General features: G+C 35.7%; 1 protein-coding gene across 11 annotated transcripts in view; it reads right to left on the reverse strand.

Moving 5' to 3' along the window:
• LOC105208937 (uncharacterized) overlaps window positions 1-19,813 on the reverse strand; it is a 363,842-nt gene that overhangs the window by 204,744 nt on the left and 139,285 nt on the right. The window contains exon 1 of one of the 11 annotated variants that reach the window (XM_054231289.1): window positions 7,635-10,782. The exons of 9 other annotated variants lie outside the window; for them this stretch is intronic. The gene's annotated coding sequence lies outside the window, so the exon portion shown is untranslated. Of the gene's footprint in view, window positions 1-7,634; window positions 10,783-19,813 lie in introns of those variants that run through there. One more of the 11 variants, XM_029038181.2, reaches the window with a different exon arrangement.

Consider the following 19,813-nt stretch of genomic DNA (forward strand, 5'->3'; position numbering starts at 1 on the left):
TTCAAAGTATTTATAGATGAAATTTCAAAGTAGCCTATTTATAACAATATTTTAAAAATTATTTGTTATATTTCCTTTCGTCTTTTCGATGAATTTGAGTTTTTTCTTAAATTAGCTAAATATTTTACTGTAGCATAACAGTTATAATGCTTATTAGTCATTTTCTATTATTTTCATAACATAAAGCTTTATTGTAGTGATTCATCTATTGGATGAATTTTTTTATTCCAAAAATTCCTCATTATTTCGGAATAAATAGTAAAATATATAAAGGTTAAACAAATAATTTTTGTTTTTACTTTACATCCATTCGATGAATCTATTGCTTTTTGCAAATCTACATACAAACATACATATATATTAGTATTGTACATGAAAGACTTAATATTGTCACAGTAAACTCAATTTAATATTCAAAAGCTTTTCAGCAACTCCAATTTATTACAGTTAGGTGCAAGTTGTGAGGCCTACACAATCGGAATAATAAATAAATACTCTCACACACACAAAAATAAAGTATTTACCTAAATTTGTGTAAAATTTTATTTTTTTCCGCACTTCATACAAATCAGTCGCCTAAAAAATCGTGGGAAATTCGCAGCAGCTTTTGATCTTGTCTGTCGGCCGATGTGCGAGTATAATAACGGCACGTTACGAGTCGACTACCCGCATTCGCATTTGTAGGCACTACGTAGTCATACAGACATTTGTACATATGTATATGCCGCGATGATGTTGATCTTGACGATAATGATGAATGCAAAGCATTACAAATGAAGTACTGCACCGAAGCTGAGAACTAACTCGACGACTTCAAAGTACCCCCACCCCCCAACATGCACCGCTACGCCAAACTACAGAGTGTTGGAACACTTCAAAGCAACGCGTCGCAAATCGCTCACGCGGCCAACAAACCACATGCAGCACCATGCGAAAGTAGCGGTTTGCGTTTTTGTTGTTGCTATACTTCTACGTGTATTTGTTGCTAACGAACAAGGTGTGGGCCGTTGAAGAAAAATTAACAACAAAAACAAAAAAAAAGAACGCAAAAAATGCAACGCGATTCGTTGTTAATATATTAGAATAGAAATAAATGCAAACAACAAACAGTGAGAACACTGGCGCGCTATTGGAAACGCAGGAGCGGCTGAAGGGAGTGTTGACTTGGTTGCGGCGCATAAAATGCAAATTTGATGCGATACGCTGCATTAAACATTTGCACTGCTTCGATTTTTTCGCATTACAATGTTTAAATTTTTACTCAGTTCTTGTTGTTCGTATTTCTTCAGGTTAAAGTGGGTATGTCGATATGTATCTTTATGCATTTATGTATCGGTTTATATCCTGAGAAGTGTAACAAACAGTACTAGCGATTAAATATAACTAATATGCAATACAAACATGTATTCTGCTCTAAAATATCACCAAAAAGTGAGTAATGACATTCTTAGTTAAAATAAAACAGTTCGTCCATTGGATGAATTTTTGTTTTCATCAGTTTAGATTAGTATTTTAAACATAAATATTATATTAAAACATGCTGCTTAATATTCTTGTAAATATGTGAAAATTCATCCAATGGAAGAACCAGTAATGTATACATCGTTTAGACGAAATTTCGAATTTTTTTCAAGAATCGTTACTATCTCATTTATATTTAAAAAAATATCAAGAAAAATTTAATTATAATTAATTCATCCATTCGATGAAAAGTTTAAGAAACGCGTTAGCAAGCAAATTTCTTCCAAAAATGCATTACTCAAATAATTTTCTCAAAATAGCGCCACTACTAATTCGTTGTAGCCGCTATTGATGCCTTGAACTTCACTACTTGCCAGTATTTGTGTGTACTTGTTGTATTAGCATGAAGATAAGACATATTTGCAGCTGCAAATTGTATTACTATAAACGATTTTTTTCCCTACAGTTTGCCATGCAGGTACCTTCCTATATAAGTAGATATGTAAATAGTATGTCTGTATATTGCCGCTTGTCGATCGCTTGCGATGCTGCTAGAAAAAATATGTAAATTGCATGCAAGTTGCACTAGCCAACGACGACGACGTCGACGAGTTAGCGAGCGACAAAAAACACCTAAGACAGTTACACGAAAGACGGTTGTAAAAATAAAACGTGAAAATAAAGAATTGCAAATAGGAAAAAATCAAAATATATAAATTAGCAATAGTAACAAGAATAAAAACCATGATATAAACAATTACAACACAAATTGCTGGGTTCGTTGCTTGTTTTGTTGTTTTTGTTTTGCTTTTCTATTAGTCTATATGTGAGTAATTTTTATGCGCTACGTGACCGCTCTGATTGAGGCGCTCATTTGTGGGTTGTTGGTGTTGTTGTTAGCGGTCGATGCATGTAATTTGGTTTTTGTTGGTTTACATATACTATATTTTTATATATTTAAGAGAATGCTTTAAAATAAAATTAGAAAAAAAAAATAGTTTATACAAAATAAAAAAAAAATAAAAAACCAAAAGTTTGTTGCAAGAAAAAAATGTAAAAAAATCGAAATCGTCGAAACACCTGCACATTTTGGTTAACAGTAATAGTATTTTTTTTCGAAAGCGAAGGTAAAACAGATACAGTTTAGAGCAAATATTGGAAGCTTTTTAAAAAAAATTAGAGATGAAAAGGAATTAAATTTTGTTGCTGCATTTTTGTTGTACAACAAAGAGAATGAAAGAAATTTCGGCAATTAAAAGATAAACCATATTATTGAAGTGCAGCTGTATTTTTTGAAGAAGATTGTGATAAAACCAGATAAGTAGAATTTAACAGCGAATCCCAGTTGTTACTGAATATACAAAAAAAATTTCTTTTATTTACAGATTTTGTATTAAAATTGTGCAGATTTTTGGCAAGAAAAATGCTTCTTTATGATCTTTGCACGTTATTGCATATATTATAAGTATATACATCGTTAGGATGAAAACAGCATTTTGAAGATATTTTGATAATTATAACATTAAAACAAAAATTCAAGACAATAGAACACATTTTTCATGTTTTTCAAATATACATCCATTAGACGAAACAACTTGTTTGCGATCTATAACTTTATAAAGCAATCGAAAAATATATTTGGTTCATTATACGTTACAAAAAGAGCATTAAATCTATGGTGAACATGCATTCATCGATTAGATGAAAATAATTTTTTTAAGTGGAAAACATTTATGTTTCATTTATTTCACAACGGATTTGGTATAATAAAATTTTGTGTTTTGTGCAATTAATAATATTCATTGAAAGGATGAAAATTAATAAAAAAATTTATTACAAACAATTTCATTACTTCATAAGTTCAACAGGCACATCGGCATTAGTTTCTATTTTATTACAGTGAATATCTTTGAATAACTTTACTCCTCCTGTATAAAATTGAAGTCCACATTAATTTGCCGGTTACATTCTTCAGATCTTCGTTTAATTTCTCGGTTAAAAAAAAGTTCAGCTTTTTTAATTTTAGTTGTTTTTGTGATTGCCGTTGGCACCGTTTGCGCGATCATAGCCAATGAATTAATGTAAATTTAATATATTTATAATTTATGCATTTGACAACTTGTAACACGCGTCTGGAAACTTTTTCGTCAAGTGGATGAAAATTTAATAAACACAGAAAAAATGCTCCACTAAGTGTCTCGTTCTTCAAAAAATTTCTGAACAAAATTAAGGGCACAGATGAATTTTTCATTAAATAGATTCGTCGAATAGATGATTCATCCACTAGATGAAAAAAAACATTTTTTTACCTTGAAAAAATTAAGGGCACGGATGAACTTTTCATCGAATAGATTCGTCGAATAGATGATTCATCCATTAGATGAAAAAAAAAAACATTTTTTACCTTGAAAAAATTAAGGGCACAGATGAGCTTTTTATCAAATAGATTCGTCGAATAGCTGATTCGTCCATTAGACGAAAAAAAAGTTTTTTACCTTGAAAAACTTATTCGTTTCAGAACTCATATTAGAAGGTAACAAATATATTTTTCATTGAATTTTATTGTTTTCAAAAAAAAAACTATAAAATCTTCGTAAGTATATATAGTAAGAATTAAGTATTTATTAATAATTCGAACGAAAAACGCAATTATGAAATATATTCACATATTCGCATAACATTTCCACTTTAAAATATACAGTTTAATCTAAGGAAGTATGAACTGCAAGTAGGCACTTTTATGGCAAACGCTTATAAAACAACACATTTGCCATTATGTCTGTGCGTAGTTATGTGAAAATATATGTGTGTATGTGTGTGTGCATTATGAAAGTATTTTAATCGCATTTCGCTTATCAATTGCATTCATTTAAAACTGTGCGTTTGTGGGCTGGCTGAGTGCTAGGGCCCCTACCCCAACCGGCAACTGAAATCAGATTTTTGCTTTCTTATTTGACATTTTACAAGCCAACAACAAGCAAACAAGCAGATAACGCAAATGTGATAAGTGCTAAATGTGGAGGAAACGAATGCAAAAAAAAGCGAAATTCGTTAAGAAAAAATTAAAAAAAAAAAATTGAAAGGCTGATAAGGAAATGTGCAAATGTGCAGCGGGGTACGCAATAATTTTTAGGGCTCTTATGTAAACATATACATACATACATACACATAAGTGGGTATATACCGAGCGCAAACAGGCACTTACATATGTAGATTAGAAATTTATTTCAAATACTTAGTGATGTTGTTGTTGTACTTGTATTTCCTTTGCAAAGTTAGCAACAGTTCACACGAATCGTTTGTGGGAGTCAAGAGCATGCGGCAGCGCTAAATATGTGATAAAGGAAATAATCAAAACATTGCAACGACATAATGTCTGCGCTGGCAAAAAGTGCATAAGTAGATATGGATGAATATATGTATTTACATGTCTGCTGTACATTCAATGCACGCATTTTTTAATTGGCAAACATTTATGCTTAATTTCTCATTTTATTTCTGTATCCAACCCATATAAACACACCCCTGTTGCCATGACTTTGTCATCTCTTAAATATCAAATCAAAAAGAAAAAAAATTAAAGCTTGCGGTCAGCGTAGCAGCTGACAAAGTTGCATACTAATTCTTTGAAAAAATAAATTTAAAAAATATAAAAAAAAAGTTGCAAAAATAGTGAGAAAAAATTAGAAACGAATGCACGCTTGACATACGAACACCAACGGATGCACATATGAACACAGGCAGAATTCTAAAGAAATCTGTATACAAAAGAAAACGGTACGTGGGCAAGCAGGCGATAAAAATATTTTATAGACAGTCCGACGGCAGTGCATTCGTTTGCGAATTTCTGTTTCAAATAACAATTTATGTCATAATTTTAGCACAGAGACTTTATAGAAACTAAAAAGGTTGTATAAATAATTTTGACAAAAGTTAAATATTATAAAGTATAAACATTAGTTGAATAAAAAAATATAAATAGATCAAAAAATTAAAAGAAAATAAAAAAATGGAAAAAATTCAAAAAATTCAAAAAATGAAAAAATATAAAAAAAATATTTAAAAATTACGAAAAAAATTAAAATAAATAAATAATAAGAAAATAAATTTATTTTTTTTATTAAATAAATTTAAACGAAATATTATATATAAATATATTTTTGATAATTTCGCTAAATTTTGTGTTTCATATGATAAAAAAAACTTTGGTTGCTTGCCTTCCACACTTTAGTGAAACTATTTCTGAGCGCTGTAGCTGCAAACAATCAATCTCTTGAAATTTGTGCACTCACATTTATTTTATATTTTTTATATGAATAGTTTTAAAAATTATCTTTGTCAAATAAATGTTGTGTGGCACCAAAGAATTTTGTACCAAAAGAAACGCAACAAAGTTGCTTCGACTTGTAGTAATTATGAAAGGACGTCAGTGCGTATGAGTGATATTGAAAGGGGTTTATTTGGACTAATTTTATAAAGTGGCAGTTTATTACAATTTAATTAATTTTAATAGTTTCAGATAATTTTCAATTTTTTCATAATAATGATTAATGAAAAATAAAAATAAACTCATAAATTGGCTCCATCATATCTATAAAGTAATTGATTATTTCAGTCTTTCAGACAGACCCTTAATTTAGTCAATTAGTAGTAAATTAGTTTTGTTGATTGACTCAATTTGGTCAACGTCTGAATATAATTTAATGCAAATGCCATAGCTGAGTTAAATGTGGGGCTCTTTTTAAAACACACCAATAAAAGTTTAGCTTGCGCAATGAAAATATTAAATTTAATCTTGAAAGAATCTTTAATTTCCCATCGAGTCTTGTTCACAGTGCATAATAGTCGGTTTCTTTCCTAAATAAGACAGTCTCTGATTCCTTTGTTCCTAGTCGCTTGTATATAATGGCAACTCACCAGAGATTTACTATGAACAAGAATTGTCGATTGGGTATCATTCTCCAAAAATTATTCGAATAACATTATTTTCAACTACGACAACAGCAACTACTACCTTTTATTACAAATTAAGCATTTCATAATTTCAAACTAGCTAGACACAGCAAAGTTGTACTAGGCGTATAAGTGACCTAACTGGCGATAAGATTTCAAGTGATCTTCATAATCCAGGAGAGGAAGCAATTGGAAAGCATCTAAATTCATTATTGTAAATTTTTTGGACTTATTAAAGAACCAAAAGCTTCATATTTCTATTCACTGATATGTAAGGTATGAAGAAATACAAAGTAAGTTCAATCTAGTATTTTCTAATTTATTTTTTTCAGAAACTGCAAGACTTAAAGAGAAACAAAGCTTCATAAATTCTGTTCAGATTTTCCAATTATTTTTTACGCTCTGAAATGATTTCTCATTTTAAATCGAATTTAAAGCTTCGATGAGATATACTCGACCAACACTGATCTTCAGTGATCGATAGCGCTTAAAAGTCTCTGCACTAAATAAGAAGATCATAAAGAGTTCCAAAATCTATAATTATACAACAAACAACATAATATAAATCAACTTTGCAGAACCGATTTCCAATTTAAAATTATCCACACTGTCGCCATGATCACTGATCGCTATGATATATGAGATTTTAGAAAATTTTAAATAAAAATAATAATTTTAGTAAAAAAAATTGCAGTATAATAAATAACTAAATCTTCAAAAAATATCTTATATTTAAAGTACAAAGATATACGCTTAATGATCGCTATCGATCAGACTATATTTGGGAATCACTTCCACTAGAAACTCTAACCTATTGCAAATTCGTAACCAAAATAGTTGTCTAAATAGTAATGGATTAATCAGTAGTCCAAATATGGAAATAATCACTTATCTTCAGCGATTTACATTAATCGACAGGCTCTGAAAATCAACGCAGTGATTAATGAGACCAAAAATCAATTGGTGACTGGTACCTTAGCTAATAAAAGTAATTTATTTTTTAGCGCTTGAATCATAAGTGCATTTTTTCCGCCTGATCATGACTAAAGTGCATGATCAATAGGTAAAACAAATAAAAAAATTATAAAAAGAGACATATAACTAAAATAAAATAAAACAAAAACGAAAGCGAAAGTTAAACAGTGCAGCTAGTAGCCAAATACGGAAATAGAATTTTCATTAGAAATAAATAAAGAAAACTGTCTCGTAGTTGAACTCACCCTTGTTGCAAATGCAGCAGGCAACACCAACGAACATGCACACGCAACACACAAAATCGTGCGTAAACTGGAACTGCAACTGATAATCAAATGTACAGCAAAACGCGAGTAAACGCCAACGTCGCGTAACGAGGCGTGTAGCAGATCGCCAAGATCAAGTTGAAAAATAATCAAGCGATTAGCAACGTTGAACGCTTGCCACGCGCACGCATATGCACACAACAACTTTTACTTTCGAAATTCTAATATTTTTGCACTTGTTTAATTTGCGCTTCTTCGAATTTTTTTCGTGCGTTCACTTTGAATCGTTTTGTGGGAATAGTGTATACGCGCTGCAGCAAACTAGTGGCACAGTCAGCACACTAGGCACTTGGCATGGCAGTGGCGCGACAGCAGGCGACGCGCCGTAGACGCAGGCATTTGAACACCGCCGAGAACTATGTGACGCGAACGCAGCGGCGGCACAGTGGCGCGCGGGGCACTGTGAATGGCAGCAGTAGCGAAGCGAAAAAACAGCGCTGAGGAAGCGGTGAACAGGCGTTGGTGTCACAGCAACAGTTGCATTATAACAACAAAAAATAAAGAAAAACAGCGACCAAAATAAACAACAACAATAAGAAGATAGTTACGGCAGTAATACGCAAACAATTTGCGCTATTAACACGGACGCGCACAGGCGAGCGCGCAACGAACGACGTGACAACATCGACGAATTACGCCAACCCAGCGGTTGACACGTCAGCGGGGGCAGCGTTGCAAACTACGACGCGGACGCGTTTTCACGGAAAATATGGGCTTTTTTCGCTATGGGATCGCACAGGAATTTCGCATATTCGCACGTCTACCAGTGCAGCGCGTTGCTTTTTCGTGAATTTCTACAAGTTTATTTCACTATTATTCAGCTATTTTATGCATAACTGTGCATTAGATAATTGCTGTTTACACAATTCTTACTATTATTGCTCTATTGTGCTACTCTAATTATTTTCCATATTCATTTGGAGCGTTTTCGTGTTAACTTATGCATATTTTTTATAGCTACGTAATATTGAATTTTAGAAAACTTTGCGATTTTTTTTTGCACACAACAACAACTTGGCTCTAGAACGTGCCTAAGCGTAAGCGCGGTGAGCACTAGCGGCGGCGCGTGTGACGCGGCGTGTATGCGGTGTAGAAATGCGCGGCGATAATGACGCGCGTGCATGCAGCGCTTTCAAGGTCAAGCGCGCTGGCAGTCGGCTGTGGGTAAAAGGAGCGAGTTTTAGGCAACCAGATGCAGCCAGTCAAAATTAAAAAAAAAATTATTCGCATAAAATTCGTAAACTCATAGAGCGCGTCAGTTTTGCCAACTATATACACGGGCGCGTGTTTGACACAGGCGAGTTCAATGCACACACAGGATATGCAATACACAAGTGGCGGCAGCTGTTCACAGCTAGGAAATACGCGCGCGTTGTCGTTACGTATACGCCACGTCGTTCAACGACCGATTAATAGTTGCAACTGTCCGTCCGCTGGTTGGCGGTGTTAGACAAATGCTATGCGTTGGTAGGCGAAGGCGCGCACTTGTGTGTGTGTGCCTGTGTTTATGTTTTGCAGTCATTCGCTCACTCACCGCTACAAGTTCAAGAACTTTCATGCAGCTCATACATATGTGTGCGCTCGCATCGCTCTCGAGAGCGCTGAGCGCGAATGCAAATTTTTGGCAAGCAAGTACGCGCTAGTCGATCACCGACGCCGCGAACAATGTTTGGCGTGCGCGCATCTAGTTTAGCTGCCAAACATTTACTGACGCATCTCGTGCAGCGCTGGCTCAACAACAAACCATATACACCACACTATATACACATATGCATACATAGACAAGCGCGCTGTGCTTTGTAAACGTTGCGGTTAGCTGCGGCACACCAGATCGTTAGAATATAAAAAGATGTGCAAATAAATACAGTAAAGTGTGAAAGTAAAATATATAACTAAAATAGCAAATATTTTAAAAGCGAAAAGGCGTTCGGCGATTGCGGGCGCTCACTAGCGGAGAGGAGCGCGCGCGTTCAGGCGGGTGCACGGCAGCACACAGTTGATTTGGTTTCGCCCGTTTTGTTTATTACTAGCTGCTGCTGTTGCTGTTTTATCAGTTTCGCTATTCGTGAAATTGCTTTATTTAAGTGCAGTTACGCGCATCAACATATATAGACATTTAACTTAGTGGGTGAAAGGCATAAAGCGCTTAACACGATTTTGTGAAGTATTGAGTGGAGCCTTTCAGGGGTTAACTTTTTGGATTCTGTAACTTTAAATATCAAATTGATAAAAGGTGAATGATTTTTTGTTGAAAAGGAAGGCCTCAAAATTGCAGAGAGGTATCTGGCACTATATTTGCAATATTGGTCAGAGTTTCGCAGTTATGGTTGAAGAAAGTCACTTCGAGTAGACAACCTTTCCAACCAGCTCAATATAAAAGGCTTGTTTGAAGTTCACATCAGTGTTAGAGGCATGTATAAAATCTTGATTGAATTCTACTTATCTTATATGCGGCTCCTCCGAATTTTTTAAAGTTCTTCTTGGTTAAACAAGATTTTACCTTCCATCTCGAGCTTTCATACAACACCCAAATAAAGAAAGTCCTCCTTGCCTAGAAAGTCCTTTCAAAATCATGGGATTTTCTTTCTTCTACACAGTATTTATCTATCGTAAATGATATTTATAAGGCCAGAAAAAAATTTTGTCGCAAAATTAACCTTGGAAAGCTTTTCCAATTTCATCTCATGAGTATATGTTACAGTGAAACCACTTTTAGACGTTCATTCCGCGTAAGACAAGGTCATTTGTTCCAAAAAAATTAACTGGATGCATGAAAAAATTTCCGCTGTAGGGAGCTGTCCATCTAATAGGGTCGTACTTTAGCAGAGGTTTCTCTGTATATATATAACTAATTCTACTTTCTCTTCAGATCGCTGCCTTAACCTTAACCCTTAACCTTGGCCCATTGTCGTTTGCCAAAGAAAGAACTTTTCGTTGCCAAAAACACAACTGTAAGCATTTTTGTAATTTTGCTTTAGTATCAAAACTACTTGGCAACCCTACTTGGCAAGAATTAATCAACAAATCAACCGCTTTCAATGTTGGGGATAGTGATTTAAACACAAAAGGCTGGATTTGCTGTTGAAACAACGATCAAATTTTCAGATCGAGGCTTATTACAAAAAAAAAAAAATATTCTGGATATGACTGATATAAAAACAGAATAAATAATTATTAGGGATATCCTAATTTAACTGAAAAAAACTTAAAAAAAAATAAAATTTCAAATATTATGAATTTCAAATATTATTATGCAAAAATTGTACCTTCAATTAAGAAACTCAGCAAAAAAATAAATATTTGACTTGGACCATTTTATTTCGCTTGAAGAAAACATTTCGTGGACATTTTTATAAACATTACAAAAAGTGACAAAAATATATGATTTTGTATAAAATTTATTCTAAAAACTTCATTTGAATATATTAAATGTCGGCAAAAATAAATTTAAAACTTAAAGAAAAATAAATAACAAAACTGGGCATCCCTAATGCGCACACCCACATAAGGAACACATTCGTAACGAAGATTTTAACCAAGCAATCTAATCATTACACAAAATATTGCACAATAAACTATTAGCTTATGCTAATTTAGAGTTCGAATAGAAAAAATAGCTAAATAAAGACCAGAATAATTAAAAAGTAAATTAAGTTTTGTGAAAAAAATGCAAAGCGAGAAGGAAAACAATTGATTAAAATACATTTACTGAGATGCTGTAGACCCACATGCTTATAATTAGCTGGGTGTGTGTGTGTGTGTGCAAAATGAAAAGCGAAAATAATTTCACTCGACAATTGCGAAACTACGTGAAACAGCAGCATGCCAACAACGAATGCAACAACAACAAAAAAACAGGCTACAAAACATAAAAGAGCCACAGAAAAAAATAAAAACAAAAACAAAAAAAATGAAAAAAAGTATTTGCAACACAATAACACCTACCACACGGCATAAAATTAAATTGAGAAACACCATAAAATTGCGCGAATAATAAAATGTACAGCAAACCGCACAACAACAGCAACCCACACACACGAACACATGAACAACGCTGTGGCCGCAGCGACTCGTATCGCAAATACGCTCGAAATGCAATGCACAAATAAAAAGCGAAAATAACGCTGTACAACAATAGCAGCAACAGCAACAACAGCGTGTAGCAATTTTCATTGTCAAGGTCGAGCGTTGTTCTGAGGCGACGCATACGCTGCAGTCGCCATATAGCGCTGGCGACGCATACAACGCGGCAGCAGGCGGCAGGCAACGACAAGCGTCAGCTGCCAATTGTCAGCGCGCTAAGTGAGTGAGCGTACAAGCAGCATACGAAAGTGAGCGCCTGCAATAAATAATGTTTGTTGTTGGCATTGTTTTCGTTGCCAACGCTGTCGCTAATCACGATCATTTACGCAAAAGTTACGCCAACAAGCGAAGCGAATGGCGCGACAGCGAGCGCTCCTTCAACAGCAGCCGCCACCGTAGTGAACAAAGTGAAAGGCGAAACAGGCACGGTTGCGCGCGGGAGAGAGGCGCGCACGCGGTAATGCACGCCGCGTATGTGTGCTTACATAAGAGCGCGCTATATTGCACATACAAGCAGCCAACCAAAATGCGCCCGCACAACGCACTGCGCTGAGATCTGGCTGTGCTGATTTGTTATGCTTTTTTTCGCAGCGCGCTTTTTTTTAATTATCGTTTTTAGTTTTTAGCGCACTCGCGTCGATCACCGCACGAGCGCTGCAGTGAAGTCGTGCGGTTGAGCAAGCGACGCTTTAGCAACGCACTCGCGCGAACTGTAGCATCGCGCATTGCAGCGGCTGTAGTTGAGAGGGAGTGCCACCCTCACAGCACCCACAACGCTTTGCCACCCTTTGGCGCTCACATAATTATCATGTATTACTCTCTGCGCGCGAGTGTGCAGCGACATGAGTGCGCGCACGAATGCGTGTTGTAACGCGCGCGCATCTCACTGCTCTACTTATTTTGCATTCGCAAAGAGTGTTCGTGTTTGTTGACGCGCTCGGTTGCATACTAAAAATAAATAGTGCACTTTTGTTTGTGTTGTTGTGTTTTTTTTTATAAACGATGCAAGCTGTGAGCTTTTTTGAACTTGACATTCGCTTTTATTTTCATTTCGTTCTAGTTTCTAAGTGCAATGTCACAGATAAATGCGTTAGACAGCATGAATAACGAATGGGGAGCTTTTTATACAAAAGCTCTGCGAGATTGCAAGTGTGAAGAGATTTTGCTTTGTGAATTGAATAATCTTTAGGTGTAGATTCGGAAGTGTGTTGGTAAAGTGATTATGTGAATTTAATTAATTTAATTTTTTAATTATTTTAACTTTTACTTAAAAGATGCCGAAGACGTTATTGATGAGAAAGCTTCTCTGGAGAAACAAAATTCCTTCTCCGATTTTCATTGCGACAGTTATAATGAGAAATAGCAACTAGTATTAACTACTTTCTTTATAGAGAACCACTTTTACAAGGCGTAGAGTCAAACAAAAGTCATCTTTTGGACTATCCGAAAAGCTTTCGGTTTGAAGCTTTCATTTCAGAACATTCGTCATAAAATCTTAGCTCTTTTCATCGGTTGTTTGAGGAGTCCCATACAGTTTCTTCAACGCTTTTCTTCACTGTTTATTAATGGACAAGATTGAAGAGACCTAAAATCAGATCGGTTCCGAGACTGGTTCAGTTGCCCCTGGGAAAACCTAATCCTACTTCTTTAGGATCTGACTTCAAAATGCCGACGGATGTTTCATCTCTATATTTTATACATGATCTGACTCTGCCAAAAATTTGAAGAAGGTACTAGAAGGTTCTAGAAGTTCTGAAAACCAAGTTAATTTATTAGTGGAATCAAGCTCACGGGTTTAGATCCGAGTTACAACGTTAAAATTACTCTGTTCATAAGGAGATCCATCTGGTTCGGCCAAACTGAAGACAAGATCGAAACTTCAAGGCGCAAAGCCCTCGTCACCTATCTCCATCAAATGTAGTCCTACAGCTGATCCCCAACGTATCTGTTATTCACTTTTAGTCGTCAAATATACATTTCTATTTCCATAAAGACATTTGTTTGTAAACAATTTGGTAATTAGTAAAATCTCAACAAAAAGTTGCTTCTAGAAGGCAGATTGCACTCATCAGCTGATAACCCTTGCAACGATGCAAACAAACAAATCTTTCACACATAAGACTTCACATAAGACTTCGCGATGTGGCAGGTCAGCGCTTTGGCGCGTATGCCGGAACGACAGACTGACTTGTCCACTGTCGCCGTAGAGCCCAGACAATCAGCAGCCAAGCAGGTAGCCAATCAGACCAAACAGCCAAGCAGGCGATGAGCTCATGCTGCGGTCACGTATGTGTGTAGATGGCGCGCCGCGCGATAAGAAACGATGATCTATGGTTGTTGTTCAATGTCTGTGAGCACTCGGTGTTTTGACACTTTACAGCGACGATGGCACCTGAGGTGGCGAAATGCAAAACATCATACACGTAAACAAATGCAAGGAAAGATGAGGATTATGAGTATTATTGTTCGTCTCAGCTGTTATTGCTGTCAGCGACCGAACGTAGCGCGAAAAATTATTACGACCCATACCCGACGTGGGCTCCGCCCGTTTGAATGTATTTAGATTGCGGACAGTGCTGACGTTTGGAGATGTGTTGCGCTGTTGGTGCGACACAGTGTCGGTAAATCATTTTTTTGTTTATCGCGATTTTTGATTTTGATGTGTTTGGCGACGTTGTAGTTGCCAATTTTCGGAAATTTTCGACAATTTTAAAAGTGATTGTGAGGTAGACATCTATGAAATTGCAAGAGACTTAAAATAATGCTACGAAAATATTTTGACAGCATTATATTTCACTGAAATGTGAAACGGTACAGAAAATTTCTAGTTAGGGTTGCCAAAAACACTCGATATTTATTTTAATTTGTTTGAGTTATTTTTAATTTTTATTTTATTTTAACAACCATTTTATCAAACCAAAAAAAATTATGTTTGAAATAAATAAATTAATAAAAAAATCTCATATAGGGTTGCCATATATTTTTTAGACAATTTTATTTTAGCATCAAAATATTAATTTTTGTGTGCAAATTAAACAATTTTAAAATGTAAAAATGTAATTTTTTTTATTTTATTGAGTTAGGGTTGCCAGAGCATAAAAATAAAAAAAAATTAAATAAAATATATTTAAAATTTTAGCAAAATATTTCATTTACTAAAATGTAAGTATTTTATTCTGCTTATTTAAAAATATGCTAGACAGAGTTGCCACATATTTTTCATAAACTAATTTAGTTTATTCAATTTTGGTATATACAATTTTTCAAAATTTTTTTTAATGCACTCAAAAGCAAATACTATATCGATTAATATAAAAAAAATTTTAAGGGTTGCCATATTTTTTAAATTTAAATTATTTAATTTATTTTGAAAAAAATATTTTTTCCGCCTTTTTTTTTTGTAAATTTAAGTTTTTTTTTGTATAAAAACGGTTACAAATGTCGATGAGCCTCAGCGGCACTTTTCTTGGAATTGAAAAAGAAAAGCAAAATTTCCAGCAAGTGTCGAGAATTCGGCTCAAAAAGTGAAATTTTCAGTTGAGAATAAGTTTGGGATGCAAACAGATCTCTACAAATATTTTGTTGGGTTAATGTTGACACAAGTGTCCAAGATCGATATAAAACGATTCAATCGATTTAATCGACCAGTGCTTGACCCTAGAGACATCTATTGGAAAACGGAAGCAAAGTTGTAGACCTAATAATATTTAATCGGATGCAAATATATGAAATATAATTATATATCTAAATCCGTTTTCCTATAAATTCCACTTGCCACAGAAACTTAGGAGATGCCATTTGTTCTAATACTAATTTTACGATTTTCTTCAATACCTAAAAGCATCTACGCCAGCTTGCCCTTTGGTCAAAAACTGTCGCACCTCATCAATTCTCATTCAAGCTGAGAAGATGAGGGAAACAAATGCCACACTACACTGCAAACAATTATTCACGCGGCGCGAAGCGTAGCAGCAAACACAGCAAAGAAAAAACAAAACAAGTGTTGAAACGGCAACAAAAGCAAGCGACGAGAACAAACCAACGCTAAATAAGTAATATGTTGCAAGTAGATGGTGCAGAAGTTAACACCGTCGCGTTGTTTTCAGCCACACTTTGCACCGTTGTCGGCGGACGGCGTTTGACGCTAAGCCAAAGAAGTGAATGCTTTTAGCTGAAAACTGAGTAATTGAGTGACAATTAAGTTATTTTAAGAGGCGACCATATGTTGGACTTACTGGCAAGTCATCGCGGCAGTCCACCAACCGGTTAGATACTTATAGTGGGTAAGATGTTTCAAGAAGCCAATATCTGCGAAAGAAGAAGGTAGGCAATCTAAGTGCGAGCACATTGCTTCCACACATTCAAACAAATGCCTTTTGCGTACCGCGTCCAAGCCATTTGTTGCAACTATCCATCTATAAGAGCATGCGCGCCATTCGATCTATTTACTGCATTTGTCTATTTTAACGCGCAAATGATCGAATTGTTGCACAACTCCTATGAAGCGCGTTTGATGCCTGACTATCTGCGCGGCAATTTAACTGACTTGCTGTGTGACTTTGTGCTTTCGCCTTCGCAATAAGTGCGCGCGCGGATAGCGTTTGAAGTGTAAGAAGACGCGCGTAGAACGCAATGAAAAATTGCCGAGTTCATATCTCAATTATGGCATACGGCAAAAGTGCTAGCAATGCGCTGCATGCCACAAGTGCCGCCGCAAGTGCCACAAATGGCAGTGAAGCTAGCCAACTCAGCACAGCACAATGCCAGCCAATAAGTGGTGAAGCGCGGCTATGCGGGGGAAGCCTTTGATTTGCCATAGCAATGCGCGCTGGAGCAATTCGTCATATCAAACGCCAAGTGAGTGTGTGTGCAACTTCATCAACGGCCGCAAAGCAAAACTTGTTGTGTCCATCGCATAATCAATGCGAGTGTTGACGTTGATGCGCATGTGCAGGCCGCGGACAGACGACGAGAATCGTCGAGTTGAATGTTGCGCTGATGATGCGGGCAAAGCAAACAAAAAAAATTCTAAGCGCGCGCAGGACAAGTGTGCGCATGCGCGCCAAGCTCATCACTGTTGTCGACATTTTTGATTGAGATTAATCGCATATTTGACAGATAACCGAGCGCGTCAAGCAGCAATGCGGTTCTGCGGTGCTGTTTTTTTGTTGTGGCAGAAGATGCAGCATACTGGCAACATTTTATTATGATGCCTTGGCGTGCGCGCATGGATTGACACTCATTGTTGTGGCATTCAATGTAAGTAAATATGTATGACGCAAAAGCAATAAGTGGTAAGCGAAAAAATAGTGGACTGCCATGCGCACGAAATGTTGCAAGTTCAGCGCTCATCGAAGTGTTAAGGCACTCGACTGCCACTTTTTCATTTACAGCTGCCTGCCTACTCAACGCCATCGATTTGTGTTCTGTTCTTTAGTTTAGTGGGTGTGTCGAACATTTTTCTACCACCAACAACAACAACAACTATATGCTACATATTTTACTACTCCCCATTTTTTACCATTTGCGCACTTCAATGCTTCAGCGCATCGAATCCTACTGCAGTCCAGTGTAGACGCGTTGCGTCTAAGTCTTGTCTGTTGGTTAATTTAAATGCACTTAGCTTGTGAATGGTCTTTAAGTTGAACTTTGACGTCACTTATGTCAAATTATGTCTTCATTTAGGTTGATGGTCGTTTGCTGTATGCCACAAAGGGCTCTTAAACAAGACGCATAACCGAAAATGCAATTGAACGAAAGACTACTCAATATACATATCTATATAGTAGACGCACATTGCCGTTGTTGCAAGCAATATAGACATTTTTGACTTGCTTAAGGTGAGGTCAAGTGCTGCGCGCCAACGAGATTTGTTTAGGAGCTTTTATATACATATGTATACATTAAACTAACACACCTGAAATAACTAGTGTTCGTCAATTTAGTGCCGCACTTGGTTGCAAGTACTTTACTGTTCCACAGTCATATAATGCCACATAAAACTCTTATGTCGAAGTGTTAGGTGTTTGGTGGTTAGTTCTAATGGAACTTGAGCTTGAACTTGATTGACAAAAACTCCTTCTTTATTTTATCAAGTTGAAATTGTAAAAAAATTAGAAAACCTTGTCTTCATGTTTTTTTAAATTTTCGTGCTCAAAGTCAAATTGTGAAAGCTTGCGCCCACGCTTTGCTTCGATTCTTGTTTTGATTATGTCTTGTCAGGCATCCAATTTTTTCCCGGTAAATTTTCTTTTCTGGGATTTATGAGACTCACACATCCATACATTTATCGTTTTCCTCACGATTTCTAGAATTTGTGAAACCACCATAATATGTCAAATATCCCATATTTAGTACGTTCCCACGACATTCAGTTGTACGTAATCGGAACATACCCGCATTTTTATCCAGCCAATAATTTTTATATCGGCAGCATTTCTCAAAATTATTTGGAGAGTGTTATATTCCACTACAACAAAAACATCCCATCTTGATACTATATATTGCATAAAATTAAGTGTTCTATAATTAATCTATAATTTGAAATTTTTAATTTGTATATCAACAAAACACTCCGCAGCCTGTTTCCTAGCTTATTGAAAGGGCCTGACATTCTTTCCACAGCTAGTGGAAAAGATTGCGTGTTTCCAAGAGACTTCTTAGGATCCTTAAACCATATATATTTGATTTGGCCCATAAAATATGATCGATGTATAGTTCTGTCAAATACAAAATAGGTTCAATAGCCACTAAATATGACGCTCTCAATATTTTAAGAATCTTGCTTAGAGATTTAACCTGTTAAAGCAGAACTTAAGTCTCTTTGACAGAACCCTTCCCAATTACTATTTATATAATGAGTAACTATTGTATGGAATTCCTCATAGTTCTATTTCTACCTTTAACTGAGTCCTGATGTTATATTTTTTCCGATGAAAAATATTCTTTTTTGGTTAGATTTATAACGAGGTTTCGTAAATATTCAAATTTCGACCAATAGTCATAGTGATTTTTAAAGATTTAAAAAAAAAAAAATTGTCTCGAAATCAGGCAACTTCATTTTCAAGTTTTAAAGCAAAAAGTGTCATAATTCTCATCTGGTTTATATTTTTACTACTTTTATAAAAATCAATAGTTTTACAAGCTTCCCATCACCTTACCAACCATACCTTACACTTTCAACCCGATACCATGGGAATACCTAACACTCACCTCGAAACTCTCACGAAAGTTAGTAAGAAAAGTGTGCCAATTTTCTTGCTATTGATTTTCTATTAGAGGCCATAAATACTAATTTCACCCAACATCAGTCAGTGATTTCAACATAAATATTTACATTAATATATAATATCACTTTTATCCTAAATCAGAAATTACCAGCATTTTCCCGAGCATTATAAGCCAATTTTATGCATTACAAGGAAAGAAAGAAGCAAATAAATACGCTCTCACACACACGGGCAGGCAGAACGAATAATAATAACGGCAATAATAGTGGTAGTTGTGGTTGTTGTAGTTGTTGTTGTTGCGGTGGTAGTAAAGCAGTAAATTGATTTCACAGACGGTAAAAGAGATTTCAGTTACAGCAAGCGGACAACAAAAGAAGACAACTCGACAAGTCGAAGCTTGCATGTTTCAATCTAGTAACTTTCTCTATGACCTGCCATAAATTTTCCAGCTAATTCCAATATACGAAAATGTGCATTGAGCGCGCGGCGTGCACTCGCTTGCCGGCTTGAAAGCCACCGAAGACCGAGTGACATTCGCCTATATTTTATCCACTCAACAAATCTAACAGCAGCGGCAGGCAAAACACAAATTGTGGCTGGTGAGGCGGTGCGCGCAAGGGAGCGCATGATGAGATGAAGCAAGAAAAGCGCGGCGTGGAAGTGCGGAGGAAGTAAGGCTAGAGGCAGGATTATTGTTTGGCGCACAGATCTTGCAACCAGCAACAGCGGCATGTACCAATTTAATCACCTCAATTGCTGGGTGAATTATCGACGCAATTTGCGCAT

This window comes from Zeugodacus cucurbitae, chromosome 5 (genome assembly GCF_028554725.1).
Source record: "Zeugodacus cucurbitae isolate PBARC_wt_2022May chromosome 5, idZeuCucr1.2, whole genome shotgun sequence".
In the NCBI taxonomy this organism is placed as follows: domain Eukaryota; kingdom Metazoa; phylum Arthropoda; class Insecta; order Diptera; family Tephritidae; genus Zeugodacus; species Zeugodacus cucurbitae.